The sequence below is a fragment of the Theropithecus gelada genome, chromosome 3 (genome assembly GCF_003255815.1).
Source record: "Theropithecus gelada isolate Dixy chromosome 3, Tgel_1.0, whole genome shotgun sequence".
In the NCBI taxonomy this organism is placed as follows: Eukaryota; Metazoa; Chordata; class Mammalia; order Primates; family Cercopithecidae; genus Theropithecus; species Theropithecus gelada.
This window is the reverse complement of record NC_037670.1, coordinates 33,727,220-33,745,349: the sequence shown is the minus strand read 5'-3', so window position 1 is coordinate 33,745,349 and position 18,130 is coordinate 33,727,220. Positions and strand designations below refer to the sequence as shown.

The following is an 18,130-nucleotide window of genomic DNA, read 5'->3' as shown; positions in this document are numbered from 1 at the left end:
ATGCAGTTTTCTAGGTAGTGGGTTCTTGCTCTCATGAGACTGCATTAGTTCTTGTGGGAATGGATTAGTTCCCTAAAGTGTGAGTTATTATAAAGCAAGGTTCCTGTTCTTGTTTGATCCTCTCTCTTCTCACTTGTCTGCTTCCCCTTTGACCTTCTCTGTCCTGCAATGTTACGACACAGAAGAACACTCTCACCAGAAGCCATGGCCATACTTTTGAACTTCCCACCCTGTAGAACCGTGGACTAAATACACTTCTTTCCTTTGTAAATTACCCAGTCTCATGTATTCTATCATAGCAGGACAAAATGGACTAAGGCAGTAGGGTTGCCAGAGAAAAGACAGGCACCCAGTTAAAATTGAATTTCAGAAGTTAGACAAACTTTTTTTTTTAGTATAAGTATATCCCATGCAATATTTGGGATATAAAGAACAACAATTCTTTAAGTATAATTATATCCCAAATATTGCTCAGGATATACTTATGCTTAAAGAGTTGTTCATTTGAAATTCAGTTTTAACTGGGCAACCTGTATTTTTATAGATACGGTAATTCCTTCTCACTAAAGATATTAGAATTAGAATTTGAATATGGTATAGCATTTCTGAAACCTTGTTCTTTCAACACAAATGTTTGAAGTGTTAAGTATTTCCAAACAAACAAACAAAGATAAACACTGTTTCATAGTCAAAGAAGTTTTAAAAACACTGGATTAAAAGAAAGTCAAATAGTTCTCACAGCTTTAGGATTTCTCCTGGGACTTAATGCTAACATGCATTGTGACAACAATAATAGTGTTTCTCCTTGCTTTATTTAAAAACCATCACAACAAAGAAACGGCCCAATATTCTGTTTCACTGTGACCATAAGTTTCCATTGAAATGCAGTTTAAATTTTAAAAAGTCATTTTGGTGTCAATCATGTTAAAGTGAAATTTTACTATTACTTCATAATCTGGCTTTAAGACTAAATTTATATTTGTAAAGATGTTTTAAAGCTCTCTGTAAATGTTTGTAAAGTAATAGCATTGTATTTAATAAGCTATTACATTGTTCACTTGATACTGGTTTTGCTTAGCTTAATATGAAGAATCAATTAAAACCAAATTATCATCTAAGCAGGGACAATCCTAGATTATTCAGAGAGAAAAATGAGGATAAAAACATTAGCTCTGTCTGCTTCTCAAGGTTATTTTTGGCAAGAAATGAAGTAATGTTGTGAAAGACTGTGCAAATACTACCGTGAGGATACAAATTACCCTCCCTGTAGAGTTGATGGGCTTTTCACAATTTTCTCCCTTTCTGGTCATAGGTATTTTATCTAATTTATTGTGCAGTCTGTAATTCCACCCTGTTGTGTGCAGTGGGGGGTGAAAGGGAGTTACATGAGTTAGGATTAGAATTACTTGTGACGGACAAAAACCTGCCAAATAATGGTGACTTAAACAAGGTGGAAGTTTCCTTTTCTCTCATGCAAAAGACTGGGATGTGTAGTCCTGGGCTGAAATAGAGGCTCTTCTCCATAAAATCTCCAGGGCCTCAAGCTTCTTTGCCGTGATTGAGCAATGTTCCTTAATCTCATGGTCCAAGATGGCGGCATATATGTTCCAGGCAACTGGAGGAGGAAGGAACAAAGAAGGGGCTGAAGCAGTGGGGTGGCTGTCTGTCTTGGAAGCTGGCACAAGATACTTTCAGTTACATGCTTGAAATGGTTAATTTTATGTATTAACTTGACCAGGCCGCAGGATGCCCAGATTTTTGGTCAACCAGTATTCTGCATGTGTCTGTGAGAGTATTTTTAGATGCGAATAACAATTGAATTGGCAGACTGAGAAAAGCATATTTTACATCCTAATGTGAGTGGGCCTCATCCAGTCTACTGAAGACCTGAAGAGAACAAAAGGTTGACCCTCCTACAAGTAAGAGAGAACTCTTCCTGCCTGACTGCCTTGACCCTGTGACATGGACTCTTCCTTGCCTTCTGTCCCAAACTAAAATACTGGTCTCCTCCTGGATCTTGCGCCTGCTGGTCTTTGCATTGGAACTACACCATGGCTCTTCTAGGTCTCCTGCTTGCTGGCTGCAGATTTTGGTACTTGTCAGCCTTCATAATCTCATGAGTCAATTCCTTGTTATATATTGATAACTATCTATCTATCTATCTATCTATCTACCTACCTACCTACCTACCTACCTATCTATCTAATCTATCTATCTATATCAGTCAGTCATCAGTCACCTCTCTATCTGTTGGTTCTGTTTCTCTGGACAACACTGACTAACACAATCCTATTGTCTGGACCTTAGTATGGAAGAAAGAGTGAGTATACAGGGTGAAATGTATGGGAGTGGAGCTAAAAGACTTTGCTGCAGGAGTGGAGTTCAAGTCATTCAGGGCAGTTGTGAGTCAGCAGTAATGCTGGTGCAGTATTTTATTTCAGGAGCTGATCAAGAGTATTGTCATTTTAGCAGTTTAGGTCTTCCATTTATCAAATTGAGTATAGTGCCTTCCTCTGTCCTCTCAGATGAAAGCTTATGAAAGATACTAATCATTTCCAAATTCCTTCATTTTTACTATCTATCCAGATTATTTTAAATACAATATCTCTATAAATAGCACTTTGTCCATTGATACATGTTTGTGTTTATATGATTGTGTGTGTGTGCGCGCGCACATGCGCAAAACATGGAAACAGGCTATTTGGTCTACCTTAATCCCTGGAGTAATGGTGATTACTTTTGTACAGCAAGTAATAAACTCCCAAATTGTTGGCATTTCCTTTTTCTTATACTAGACAGAGTCAAGGGTGAAGGATGATAAAGAAAAGTTTTGACAATAGTGCCAAATTACCTTCCTCAGCTCCTAGATTGGGGATTTTCAGTCTAGTGGTAATGTCACTGTAATATAAGAGGTCTAGTCCTTGATTTCAGAAGCAGCTATCCAAGCTCTTATAAGAACTGATGATAGGAACTTGCCTCTCTTCTCAAGTTCTGTACAAGAACCGCTTATCCAAAGCTCTTGATGGTTATTGCTCAGCCATCTCTTGCCAACTGTTCTTTCCATGTGCAGGGAGAGCATGGGAGTATGGAGCCTCAGTCTGGTTTGCTATTGTTAGGACATCAAAGTAATCATTAGGTAGAAAGTTGAATAAACATTTACTTTTGACTTTTAATTGGTTACTAAACTTAAGAAAGTTTTACTTAGCAGCAAGACCAACTACATAATTTGTGGGGCCCAGTGCAATGTGAAAATTTGGGGTCCTTTGTTTCAAAAAATATTAAGAATCTCAAGATAGTGACAGAGCTTTAAGGCCAATTCAGGGTCCTCCTGAGTGCAGGACTCTGTGTAACTGCACAGGTAACAGAGCTAGGATGCAGATGCTGCTCAACATCATACATTTAGTACTTTGATGTCCCTGAATTCCTTACAAAACTGTTACTTCCTCCCCTCCCCACCCGAGTCCCCAACTCTTCTGTTTTTTTCCAAAACTTTACTTATGTACAACACTATGAAACATGACAGGGTCTGATGAGAAAGAATTAATTGGCTTTAACCTAAGTCTTTTTCATTTTTATTTCTGAATATCAGCACTCACAGCCCCTTTCCCTATTTTCTGACTTAACCTAATACAACCCCATATCATACAAAGCTTCATAGTCCTGTATATGCATGTGGTGAACATTTGTGTGGCTATTTGCAGCCAATGGATTAGTATCAATAAATTGAGAGTATTCTTCAAAGATCCTAAGATTGAATATGAAAAAATGACCTGTAAGAATTAAGTCATTCACATGTAGCACAGATGAACTAATTACCAAGGGAGATGGTATATATCTGGATCGTAAAAGATTTATAAGGCAAATTAAAGGCATGTATTCGAATCAAAGTACCTTCTGATTGCTTTATTTCCTGCATTACTCTATTATCAGTGTCAGGGTTCTCCAGAGAAACAAAATCAATAGGATGTATATAAATTTCCTACATGGAATATGGTTTGGTTATGTAGGAAATGCAGAAGGATGAGTGAGTGGAATTACATGTGAGGAACTGGCTCCCATGATTATGAAAGTGAGCAAGTTCAAAGATCTGGAGGTGAGTCAGCAAGCCTGGCTAGAGACCCACGCTGGCAGGCTCAAGACCGAGGAGGAGCTGATGTCCCAATTTGAAGGTAGCCAGGCAGCCAGAATTCTTTCTTACTTAGGGGACAGTAGTCTTTTTGTTTTATTCAGGCCTTCAAATGATTGGATGAGGCCCGCCCACACTGGAAAGGGCAATCTGTTTTATTCAGTCTGCCTGTTAAAATGCCAATCTCACTCAACAATACCCCCAAGAAACACTCACAATGTTTGACCAAATACCTGGCGACCCCGTGGCCCAGTCAAGTTGACACATGAAATTAAGATATCACAGATCTCCTGTTGTTACAACTCTGTAGAGCACTTAAAATTTCTGGTTTCATACTTGGTACAGAAAGTTAGCTACTGTTCATCGTTTGTTTAATTCTACACCTGGCCATAACTTAAGATTAATTAGAACAAAGTTTAATTAGAACGAAAGATTTAATTAGATGTAAATTCTTGCATTAGGTGGTTGCTTCATGCTAGGCACAGGTTAGGACTGCAAAGATGACTACAAATGACTGATTACTACAAAGGACATTGTAGTATTTTTATTTTTATTATTTTTTTGAAATGGAGTTTTGCTCTTTTGCCCCGGCTGGAGTGCAATGGCGCGATCTTGGCTCACTGCAACCTCCGCCTCCTGGTTCAAGTGAGTTTCCTCTCTCAGCTTCCCTAGTAGCTGGGATTACAGGCACTCACCACCGTGCCCAGCTATTATTTTGTATTTTTAGCAGAGACAGGGTTTCAACATATTGGTCAGGCTGGTCTTGAACTCCTGACCTCAGGTGATCCACCTGCCTCAGCCCACCAAAGTGTTGGGATTACAGGCGTGAGCCAGTGCCCCTGGCAGGACATTGGTTTAGAAGCAACTTTTTAAAGTGGATTTCACCTGAGAGTTTCTTCCTATACTTTTAGTCCTTCTTGTCAGAGATGTGATTTATTTTCTCTTGTGATTGCACTTTTAAAGTTGGAAGCCTATGAATGCCATCAGCACTACTATGTGGAATATGGTTTGGTCATGTAGGAAATGCAGAAGACTGAGTGAGTGGAATTACACAAGAGTGGATCAGAAAGCAGCAATGGTCATAGACATCAGCCTCAGTGAGGCAACAGGAGTTGGAAGGAGTAAACTGAGGAAAAAATCAGAAGAATACTGGATGGAGCAGACAGAGTGAGACTGAATAGGAGAAGGGTGAGGTGGGCCCAGACAGCTGGTCACATTCAGCTCTAAATTCTTGAAGAAGTAGTTTAGACTACACCACGGATGGGGGATAAAAACCAGCCTAGAGCTTAGAGAACGTAGATGTGGCAAGGGAAATAAGAACTGTCATTGGTGAATTCCTTGAGAAAAAAATGTGAAGAAGAGGCTTGTGGCCTCAAAGACATTGCATGCATGAGTCAGAACAAGCTTGAGCTAAAAGGAAGATTTGATTAATGAATCAAATATTAATGCCACATTTTCTATTTCAAGTGTTTTTTTCCCAACTATTCTGTGTGGAATGTCTTCGCTCTCTGCCATCACCTTATTATTAATAACTCCTGTTAACTCTTAGGTCTCCGTCTTGCTGTTACTTCCTCCCCAGAAGTCTCCTTTAACCCCTAAAGACTGGGCTTGGTGCTTTTCCCCTGTGTTCTCATGTCACCCTACTCTAGAACTTATGTCACTGATTTAAATTGCTTTCTGGCCAGGCGCGGTGGCTGACACCTGTAATCCCAGCACTTTAGGAGGCCGACGCGGGCGGATCACGAGGTCAGGAGTTCGAGACCAGCCTGATCAACATGGTGAAACCCCGTCTCTACTTAAAATACAAAAATTAGCCGGGCATGATGGTGGGGGCCTGTAGTTCCAGCTACTTGGGAGGCTGAGGCAGGAGAATTGCTTGAACCCAGGAGGCGGAGGTTGCAGCAAGCCAAGATCGCGCCATTGCACTGCAGCCTGGGCGACAGAGTGAGGCTCCATAAAACGAAATTGCTTTCTGACATGTCTGTTTTCCTGAATGAGTTGGGAGCTCCTTCATGACAATAGCTGTTTCTTGTTTAAAGTCATATCCCCAGAAACTACAAGCTTAGTAGATATTTGCTACGTGAAAGAGAGAATGAAAGAATGAATGAGGACTTGATTCCTGTACTCCCAACAACATTTAAGACACTGAGCTGAGTATTCGGTAAGAGGGCATCACAAAGGGTGAGGTAGAGGTTGTGGTGAAACCAAAAAATTGAACACTGTTCCTGGCTTCAGAGAACGTGTAGTCTAGTAACAATTGTGAATGACGGTGTAATACAAGACATGTGACATAATAGAGTACTACAACACAAGACAAGAGAATAGGATTGCCATATTTAGCAAATAAAAATACAGGATGCCCAGTTAAATTTGAATTTCAGGCAGAACACACAACAAATAGTATGTATATATCTCATGGACTATTTGGGAGATACTAATACTAAAAAAATATTCATTGCTTATTAAAATTCAAATTTGATTGGATATCCTGTATTTTATCAACCCTGAATGAGAAGAACTGGGGCCGTAAGAGATTGCTTTTGTTTTTGTGTTTTCATTTTTTCAGGGATAGAATGGAGGTATTAGAGAAAGATAAATGGTTTGGGAAATGTTTTCTGGAAAAGATAGAAACTGAGTTGAGTTGCAAAGATCACAAGACAAAATGTGAGGAGGTGCAGTTCTGGTAGGAGAAACCTCAAATGGAAAGGTGAGACTGTGGCAGGATCAGAGACTGGCTGATGTCTGGTTTGGCCAGAGTGTGAAAGGGTGGTGAGAAACCCAACTAGAGGGTTGGGCAGGGCTTGGTGACTCCATATGTTCCAAAGCCTCAGTCTCCTGGGCACCCTGCCCCCTTTGCCTTGGCCACACTTTGTGAACAAGCAGAACTAGATCTTTCTGCCTGGGCCAACATTTTATCCTTACCTAGTTAATTAGGCTTGAACGTTAGTCTCTCTCTGGAAATAGTGAAGGAGAAACACCAGGAGCATTTTGCAAGGGTCATACATTGCTCAATGTTTGCATTTTTTAAAAAAACACTGGTGTCAAAACAGCATGTCTAGCGAAGTTGAGGGAAAAGTGAAAACTAATGATGACTTATCAAAACAAGATGTGATGGTGTGGGAAATGTTATTAACTTCTACGGCATTTGTAATTTTCATCTTTCTCTTCTGTTATAACATATGTTTAGCATTATATAGTAAATATGGAATAAAACAGATATAAATAGCTTATTTGTAATCTAAGAAGAGGGGGAAATGTTTATATAATAAAGTTGGGCACCTACTGTGTTCCAGGTGGCAACATATGTTATTTCTCTTAATTTTCACAACAATACTATAATACTATGGTATATACCATGATGATTTTAATGTGCCTCTTGCTGAATTTCACAATGTTTATTTGCTCATCTATGATCACTCAACTAGCAATTGGTTATTTTGAAATTCAAATCTGGTTTGACTTCAACATCTATTTTGTTTCCATTTACCACACCTATAGATAGGTACTCACAGATAAACAATAGTTATGATGCAGTTATGGCAGATTCACTGTGGGAACAGACAGGAGGGAGCATCTAATTCGGTCTTGTGGACATCAAGGGTGGCTTTGGAAGGAGATGATGCTTGAGTGGTGATTGATGAAAATGATCGCATTTTCTAATAAGGTTAATAACAGGCAATGCATGAAACATATTCACAAGTAAGAGAAATATTAATAGTTTGTAAAACACACGTATTTCATCCTAATAAGCCCTCATTAGGTTTCTGTAACCTTTTATTAAATGTTCCACACTAATCACATTGATAACAAACAAATTTTTTTTTTTTTTTTTTTGAGACAGAGTTTTGCCCTTGTTGCCCAGGCTGGAGTGCAATGGCACCATCTTGGCTCACAGCAACCTCTGCCTCCTGGGTTCAAGCGATTCTCCTGCCTCAGCCTCCTGAGTAGCGGGGATTATAGGTATGCACCACCACGCCCAGCTAATTTTGTATTTTTAGTAGAGACGGGGTTTCTCCATGTTGGTCAGGCTTGTCTCGAACTCCTGACCTCAGGTGATCCACCCACCTCGGCCTCCCAAAGTGCTGGGATTATAGGCGTGAGCCACCGCACCCGGCCAACAAACACAAATTCTTATACTTGCTACCACAAACATCATTAGTCATATTTATTAAATGGTGATTATTTATTAAATTAAATTAAATAATTAAATCTTCATTAAATCATTAAAACCTTCAGCTACTTACATGATTATAGTTTGGTGCTGTTTTTGCCAAAACACTACACATTCACATAGAAATACGTCTAAAACTTTTTTTATCATTCTATAAACTACATGAATGGTTATACAGTTGAATTGACTAAATTCCTCCCACATAATTATTTCAATTACATAAAATATTACTTACATAACTGGAATGGTATTATAGCTATAAAATACTAAAGTCTGTAATTACATAAAATTAAATTCAGTCAAAAGAAAGGCCTAAAATTTTAGCAACATACTCTCTAGAGAAAAGCTGCTGAACAGTTGTGTTCCTATAATTTTTAAAATACAATTGTAAAAATAAAAACTAAAAACTAAAATTTTCAAAATTTTGCTGTCTCAAAAGACATTAGTCAAATTTTAATAAAAACATTGAAGAGTTTGTTTTGCATACACTCTGATGAGGTGAACTAATATTATCCTCTTTTAAACCAAATTTTGTTGGCAAGTCTTCTCTCCAAGAAGCCCCCTAAACAGATCTCACTTTCCTTTTGGTAATGCTTACTTACGAAGTGTTAGCAACTTACTTGTATTGTTACAGGTAGTTAGATCGGCATAAGTGGGGCAGGAGAGGGCTCTTCCCCCACCCACTAGGAATGTCCGGGGATGGTTTGACAATTATCACACTGACTCTCTAGCAATGATAATTCAGCAGCCAGTGCCAGGGAGGCACAAGCTCCTGATGATCCACAGTTGTTAACATTAAAGTGTTAATTGAATGCAGATGCCAGGGAAAGCAGCTTCCTGGGCCTGTACACAAAGAGACAAGTTGGCGGAGTATGACCTTCCGGGGACACTCCACCAGAAAAAAAGGAAGGCAGGATCAGAAGGGCCTGGATACAACTTCCTAAACTCCCTGTGCGCTCAGTTCCCAGCCGTAAGGAGGCCACTGCGCATGCGGGAAGCCCACCCTAAGGGAAGAATTACGGGAAAGAGGCAAGCCTGTAAAGCTCTAGGATCAAGGTTAAAGCTCTCTTTTTGACCTTCAGGCACCTTCTTGGGTCTTTTACAAGTGAACTTTCTTTTCTGTTTTAAAGACTTTTAAATGAACTTCCACTTCTGTGCCGAAACTTGCCTTGGGTCTATTTCTCTGCTTTATGCCCCTCAGTCGAATTCTTTCTTCTCTGGAGGCAAGAATTGAAGTTGCTGCAGACGCCTATGGATTCACCACCAGTAAATCGGAGTAACCACTGGGAACAACAGGTTGCCTTAGAAGCTTGGCAGGTTGTTTTTGTTTTTTTGTTTTTGTTTTTTTGTTTTTGATACGGGGGTCTCACTTTGTCACCCAGGCTGGAGTGCAGTGGTGCAATCTCGGCTGTCTGCAACCTCTGCCTCCCGGGCTCAAGTGATCCTCCCACCTCAGCCTCCCGAGTACCTGGGACTGCAGGCGTGCACCACCACACTCGGCTAATTTTTATTTTTATTTTGTATTTTTGGTAGAGTTGGGGTTTCACCATGTTCCCAGCTGGTCTTGAACTCTTGAGGTGAAGCAATCCACCCACCTCAGCCTCCCACAGTGCTGAGATTACAGACGTCAGCCATCGTGCCTAGGCTTGCAAGTCGTTTTTGGCTGAACAGAAAAAGCTATTCAAAAATGTCCAGGACTCTGTTATTTACTCAGCAAGCTCACAAAGCCATCTTTGATTGACTGATTCTTTGACAATGACTATATGGATGACACAGGAAGGATGCAATTCTGGCCTTGGAGAGAAAACTTGCAAGGAAAGGAACATGTTTGAATTTCGGATGTGTTCCTCAATGAATCATGTAAGTTTGCTGTTTATATTCATTAAAGAATATGTTTTAAATGAGGATAAAATTACAACTTTCATGCAATATAAAATAAACAGGTGTCAAAGATTTTATTTAACACAGGAATTAATACGGTGATAAATAGATGTTGCAAGGAGTTCAAAAGAGAACCACACATTTATGGTCAAATAAGGAATGTGAAATGCATTTACAAACACATGCAAAACTGGCAAAACTGGTCAATATCCACACAAACCCAATTTGCATTTTCATGGACAGAGATTATTTGCATTCCAATCAATTTTCTCCAACGTAACTTCTGTGTCTAAAGAGTTGTGAAATAGACCAGTCAGAGGCAAACAAAGGCACAGATAACCCAGATGGATGAGTGAGACAAAGTCTTTCACCCTTTTTCTCTACATGTTCTTTCTCTATCAGGGTGATTTTGGTGCATCTGGCACCTTTTTAATGATTAATAAATCAAGATCCAGAAATTAGTGAATAAAATTAAGTACTGGGGGCTGTAGGGGGAAACATTTCTCTCTACTCTGCATATCTTTTAGCTGGGGCAGATTCCTGCAACAAAAGACTGATTAACGAGGGAAAAACCAATGTTTCATAACATGTATATCTTCTGTATACCTGGGAGAAACTTAGAGAAATGAGCAAATCTCAAAGACATGGCTTGGAATTCAGGTTTAAATTCTATCTTCCACTGAAACAAAGACAGAAGGGTGAGGGGAAGGCCATTTATGGTGAGATGCCCAGGAGAACACAGTAAGCAAAGGTAAAGTTTGTTATGCAGATCTAAATTGGTACCTTCTCCACTGAGTCTCTGATGATTTAGTCATCCTTCTCATCCTGGTACAGAGAGGAAGACACTTACAAATGGAGATTTCCTTTACAGATATAAATTTTTCTCACATAAGGGTAACTTTTACTCTGTTTTCAGAGCTTCTCCTGTGTCTGCAGTTTCTCAAAATCATCAGTTCAAAATAATCTTTATGCCAAACAGACATATTTTTATCTCCTACAGGTCAAAGATTCAAGAGTTTGGCAATGAAATTCATTTTGGATAATAACATAAAAATCCAGGTTTCTTTTGAGGGCATGGCATTAACTAATTACAATTTGACACAAAAACGGTACTGTCATTCTATTTTCTGTACATGGTCCATGAAATACAATATAAGCATTTGGAATGATTTGGGTAAATTATCCAACTACCAGCAATCTCTTTATAACTCACAGATACCCCTCTATAATAATCACAATGATAATAACAGCAATAATAATAAAAACTGTGACACCTGAGTCTTTTTTTTATCCCTTAACAGATGCCAGACACTGGGCTAGATGTTTTAACTATAATTTCTTAAATTTAATTTTCATAATACCATATACGGTGGATATAATTATGCTAATTTGTGAAATAACAATTCATGTCTTTCTTCCTCTCAGCCCCTCTTTTCAATAAGAAAAAAAAAATTTAAGCAAACAAGTTTCACTGAATGATCTCAATTATAGTATTTCAAAAGCATGGTTCAGGGAACTAAACAGCTGTCCTTCTTTGGCTATGGTTTCCTCAATAACTTGACTTCTTTCCCCTCAGTTTGAAAAGTTATATATAGCTTTATGTAATCACTGATGTTCGATTTCTGTGAAATGCTTTAAAAAGCTCACAAGGTATAAAACTCTCATGTATTCCCCTTTTTATAAGTGGAAAGACTTGAAGAGGACTTGAGTCCTTTGCTTTTACAGAGTTAGGGTCTAGAACTGTTGATTTCTAGTCGTTCAGAGAGAAAACATCTGAAAGAGTCGTGCAATGAAATCACAAAGCAAACATTGTTTGGGGAACTAAGATAGTATCTAGACTACCCACACTGAAAAACTAATTTATGTCTACACTTATTTTCTTCTTTGCACTCCTCTCTCTTCTTTCTTCTTCTTTGTCTTTGTTCGCTTTATCCACTTCATATGCTGCAAGAGTCATTTAGTACCTGACTACACAAAAAGAAATGTGCTGAATTTGACTTTCTTTTTTGCATACACTAGGGAACTAATGTTAGTGTATGTTGCATTATTTTATAAATGACTTTTTTTTTGGCTGTCCTATAGTTAGAGTTCTAAACTCTCGTTCTCTTGCTGTGCGTTTTTATTTCCCCGCTTTGCATTGTGGCAAAAAGAAAGCAAAAAGCCATCACGACACTAGAGGCATCCTCTAAATAAAGACGGCTTTCCCCAGGTCGGACTGTGACTTTCCCCCACCCCACTAATGGAAGGGGTTAGAAAAAGGAAGTAGCATGAGTCATTGCTATTGCCACACCCTCAGGAAAACCCCTGCTCCATCTTCCTCTTGTGCTACGATGACTCTTTCTAGCCAAGGTCCTGGGTCACAGGAGCGAAGTTTTCAAAACATACTCACCGGTTTCTGGAGGAATGCAGCGTTGATTTGATTGACAACGACAAGAATAGAAACAAGGTTAGATACCAAAAAATAAAAAATTATTTGACTGAAAAACAGAAGAATGGGTCTGATCCAAACATTCATTTATGAGCTGGTTGTTTGAAAGTGAAACCGTTTCCATTTTTTACGTATACATCCTCGATGATTGTTAGGACTGCTAGACTATCCACTCAAGCATATCCTACACCCAAATGGCTGAGGTGTGTGTAATATTGTTTCTGTGGGGAAGGTTCAGCTGACTTTCCTGTTTGGTTACCAGGGACATGTTTTCCCATCCTTCACCAGGGTTCTAACAGCTGGTGGAGTGATGTTCCTTTAGCCATTTGGCTGGGCAATGAGAATAGGACTTCTGGAGAGAAAAATACTTGCTGCAGAGATAAGTCTGGGAAGGAAGAGGGGAAAACCCTGATTTCTGTTGTGGAGGAGAGAAGGTGATTTTGATATGGGCAGAAGACAGGGAAATACTGGGTAGAAGAGGGTGGTTCCCCGGCAAAGTCCCCACCCTCAAGCCTGGAGACCCATGGCCCTAAGTGGGAACAGGCATTACGTGCCCCAAAAGTTGCCTTTTGGCTCACTGTGCCCCCCTATCCTGTACCCATATAAACCCTGAACCCCAGGCTCCAGAAGCAGATGAGCAGATGAGGAGACAAGCAGACAAACAGCACAACAGAGAAAGACAGAAGAGAAGGAACATCTGAACACTGAGAGGAGCTCAGCTGGGGGTGGTTAGAGGGGAGTTCGGCTGCTGGACAGCCAAACTGCAGGAAAGATCATCTTCCCAGTCCATCCCCCTCCCAGCTCCCCATCCATCCTGCTGAGAGCCACCTCCATCACTCAATAAAACCCCACATTCATCCTTCAAGCCCATGTGTCACCTGATTCTTCTGGGATGCTGAGCAAGAGCTCAGATACAGAAAGCTGCCATACTGGTCCTCTGTCCTTGCAGAAAGGGGCCGCAGGGACGCACCCCTAGATACTACCGGGCGGCTGGAGCCCAAATTACTCGCTCCGGCTCCTACACCTGTCAGTCTGTGTGTTTCCCTTCCCATCAGGGTTTTGAGCAGTGGTGTTGACTGAACAGGCGAGCCACACCTCTGTTGCATGTCCTGCAAGGGGAATCAGGAAACTTTCCCGTTTCAATTTCCAGCAACTGCCTGGGTCATTCCTATCACCAGGGATGGGAAAACAGAGGAGAGGCAGGGGAAAATGTGGAGCAGTGGGAAGTGATGGTCTTGGTGAGGAACAGAATGAAAAGTCATACCTCCTAGGAGAGTGAGGACTGGTTGCTGTCCTCACTTGTGGGTGTCAAGTGGTGTCGCATTGTGATTTTTATTTGTATTTCCCTAATGACTAATGATGAGCATTTTTTTATGTACTCATTGGCCATTTGGACATATTTGAAGAAATGTCTATCAAATTCTTTATTTCTTAATTGGGTTGTCTTTTTATTGTTGATCTCTAAGAGTTCTTCATATATTCTGCATTGTGTGTTCAGTCTTTTATTACATATATGATTTGCAAATATATTTTTCCCATTCTTCGGTTGTCTTTTTGTTTTATTGATTATGTCCTTAGAAATGGGGTTTTTAAGCCAGGTGCGGTGGGTCACACCTGTAATCTCAGCACTTTGGGAGGCCGAGGCGGGTGGATCATGAGGTCAGGTGATCGAGACCATCCTGGCTAACACAGTGAAACCCCGTCTCTACTAAAAATACAAAAAAATTAGCCGGGCGTGGTAGGCGCCTGTAGTCCCAGCTACTCGGGAGGCTGAGGCAGGAGAATGGCATGAACCCAGGGGAGCGGAGCTTGCAGTGAGCAGACATTATGCCACTGCACTCTAGCCTGGGCAACAAAGCAAGACTCTGTCTCAAAAAACAAAAACAAACAAACAGACAAAAGAAATGGGGTTTTAAATTTCTATGAAATCCAATTTATCTACTTTTTCTTTTGTTGTTTATACATTTGGTGTTATATCTGTGTATTAGTCTCTTTTCATACCACTGATAAAGACATACCCATGACCGGGCATGGTAGCTTGCACCTATAATCCCAGCACTTTGGGAGGCCAAGGGTGTATGAATCATTTGAGGTCAGGAGTTCAAGACCAGCTTGACCTAGATGGTGAAACCCCATCTCTACTAAAAATACACACAAACACGCAAAATTAGCTGGACATTGTGGCGCATGCCTGTAATCCCAGTTACTTGGAAGGCTGAGCCAGGAGAATAGCCTGAACCCAGGAGGTGGAGGTTGTAGTGAGCTGAGATTGCACCACTGCATTCCAGCCTGGGCAACAGAGCTAGACTCCATCTCAAAAAACAAACAAAAACAAAAGCAAAAGCAAAACAAAACAAAACAAAAAAGACATACCTGAGACCTGGCAATTTACAAAAGAAAGAGGTTTATTGGACTCAAAAGTTCCGTGTGGCTAGGGAGGCCTTACAATTATTGTAGAAGGTGAAAGTCACATCTCACATGGTGGCAGACAAGAGAAGAGTGAGAGCCAAGCAAAAGGGGTTTCCAAGCAAAAGGGGTTTCCCCTTATAGAATCATCAGCTCTCATGAGACTTATTCACTACTGTGAGAACAGTATGGGGGAAACTCCCCCCATGATTCAGTTGTCTCCCACTGGGTCCCTCCCACAACACAACGGAATTATGGGAGCTGCAATTCAAGATGAGATTTGGCTGGCGACACAGCCAAACAGTATCAGTCTGTAAACCAAAAATAAAATTCTAAGCCCTTCAACCATCTGAACGAATCCCTCCTCTTGGCCAAGGGCATTCCAAAGTTAACCTGAAAAACTAGTTCAGGGCATGATGGGAAGGGAGAGTCAGAAGTGCCTCATTATATCCTCTTCCCTTTTGGAATTCAGGAAAAGCCTTCCAGCATTAACATCAACACAGACCTTAAGTCTTATAAGAAACATTTACAATCTATTCTCTCTGAAGCCTCCTAACTGGAGGTTTCATCTGCAAGATAAAACTGGTTTCCACAACCCCTTATCTTAACCTAGACATTCCATTCTATTGATTTCAGGTCTTTAGATAATAACTTAACTCTTTCAACCAATTGCCAATCAGAAAATCTTTAAAATCTACCTGTGAGCTGGAAGCCCCACTTCAAGTTGTCCTACCTTTCTAGATGGAAACAATGTGCATCTTACATGTATTGATTGATATATTATGTCTCCCTAAAATGTATAAAAGCAAGCTGTACTCGACCACCTTGAGCACATGCCATCAGGACCTCCTGAGGCTGTGTCATAGGTGCATCCTTAACCTTGGCAAAATCAACTTCCTCAATTGATTGAGACCTGTCTCAGGTACCTTTGGATTCACAAATCTAAGAAACCATTGCCTAACCCAATGTCATGAAGATTTACTCTTATGCTTTCTGCTAAGACTTTTTTTTTGAGACAGAGTCTCACTCTGTCACCCAGGCTGGAGTGCAGTGGCACCGTGTTGGCTCACTGGAACTTCCATCTCCTGAGTTCAAGCAATTCCCCTGCCTCAGCCTATTGCGTAGTTGGGATTACAGGTGCCCACCACCACGCCTGGCTAGTTTTTATATTTTTAGTAAAGAAGGGGTTTCACCATGTTGGCCAGGCTGGTCTTGAACTCCTGACCTTAGGTGATCCACTCGCCTTGGCTTCCCAAAGTGTTGGGATTACAGGCGTGAACCACTGCTCCCGGCCTCTTCTAAGACTTTTATAGTTTTACCTGTTGTATTTAGGTCTATGGCTGACGTTGATAGTTTTACCGCTTATGTTTAGGTCTATGAATTTTTGTATATGGTGTGAAGTAGGGCTTACTTTATTCTTTTGCATATGGATATTTAGTTGTCCCAGCACCATTTGTTGAAAAGACTACTGTTTCTTCATTAAATTTTCTTGACATCTTTGCTGAAAAATAATTTGACCTATAAATGTAAGAGTTTATTTCTGAATCCAATTCTATTCTGTTGATCTATATGTCTATACTTATGCCAGTACTACATTGTCTTAATCACGGCAGTTTTGTAATAAGTTTTGAAACTGATAAGCCTAAGTCCTACAATTCAAGGTTGTTTTGGTTATTGTGGTTCCTTTGAGTTTTCATACAAATTTTAGGATTGGCTTGTCAATTTCTGAAAATACATAGCTGAGATTTTGAGAAGTACTGAGTTGAGTATGTGGATTAATTTGTGAAATATTGCCACCTTAACACAAGTAAGTCTTCTCATCCATGAACATGAGATATCTTCCCATTTATTTAGATCTTCTTTAATTTCTTTCAATCATCTTTTACAGATTTTCACTGTACAAGTCTTTTACTTTAAAAAAATTACTCCCGAGCTTTTCTTTTATACTTTTGCAAACAAAATTTTTTATTGTATTTTTTATTGTTTATGGCTATTTTATAGAAATAAAATTCATTTCCATATATTAATCTTGTGTTCTGCAACCTTATTATGCTTGTTTATTAGAATCTCATAGTTTTTTGGTAGATTTTCCTTAGGATTTTATTTATACAAGATTACATCATCTGCAAATAGAAATAATTTTACCTCTTCCTTTGTAATCTGTCAAGTCTGTGTTCTTTTTTATGTGCAGCCACTGAAGTGTCTGCCTGATCTGATTAGCAGTCAGCTAATTATTAGACAGAGATTTTCTTAAATGCTTTGAACTACTAAGTTTCCCAGTCTTTGCTGATGGGATATGTGTGTGCTTACCTTTTCTTTCTTTCTTTCTGCTTAGCTGCTCTGGCTAGACCTTCAATATGATGTTGACTAGAAGTGGTGAGAGCAGACATCCTTATCTTGTTGCTGAACTGTCTTTCACTATTAAACATGATGTTAGCTAGAGGTTTTTCATAGATGCCCTTTATTGGGTTGAGAAACTTCTCTTCTATGCTTAGTTTGCTGTGGGGGTGGGGGGTGGATTTCATCAATTGCTTTAAGAAAATCTATTGAGATGATTATGTGGGTTTATCTTTAATTCTACTAATATGGTATATTACACTGATAGTTTCTTATATTGAGCCAACCCTGCATTCCTGGGATAATCTTACTTAGTCATGGTGTATAATCCATTTTATATGTTGTTCATTATGGCCTGCTACACTTTTGTTGAGGATTTTTGCATCTATATTTATAAGATATATTAGTCTGTGTTTTTTTCTCTTTTCATATCTATATCTGATTATGGTATTACGGTGATATGGCCTCCATAGAATTAATTGGGAAATGCTCCTTTCTCTTCCACTTTTTCAGAAAAGTCTGTGAGTGATCTTCATTCTTTCTAAATTATTCAGTGGAATTCATCATTGAAATCACTTGAGCCTGGACTTTTTGTGATAAGTTTTTGGATTACTAATTCAATCTCTTTACTTAGTATAGGTCCATTTGGATATTCAGTTTCTTTTTGAGTCAGTTTTGGTAGTTTGTTTCTTTCTAGGAATTTGACTACGTCATCTGGGTTATTTAATTTGTTAACACACAATTGTTTGTAGTATTTTCTTATAATCCTTGTATTTCTTTA

The 18,130-nt window shown here is 39.5% G+C and overlaps 1 protein-coding gene across 1 annotated transcript in view; it reads left to right on the top strand.

Annotated features, from left to right (window-relative positions):
* The first annotated feature begins 9,366 nt into the window (after positions 1 to 9,366).
* BACH1 (BTB domain and CNC homolog 1) overlaps positions 9,367 to 18,130 on the top strand; it is a 150,174-nt gene continuing 141,410 nt past the window's right edge. Inside the window, exon 1 of the mRNA XM_025379732.1 lies at positions 9,367 to 10,157. The gene's annotated coding sequence lies outside the window, so the exon portion shown is untranslated. The remainder of the gene's footprint in view (positions 10,158 to 18,130) is intronic.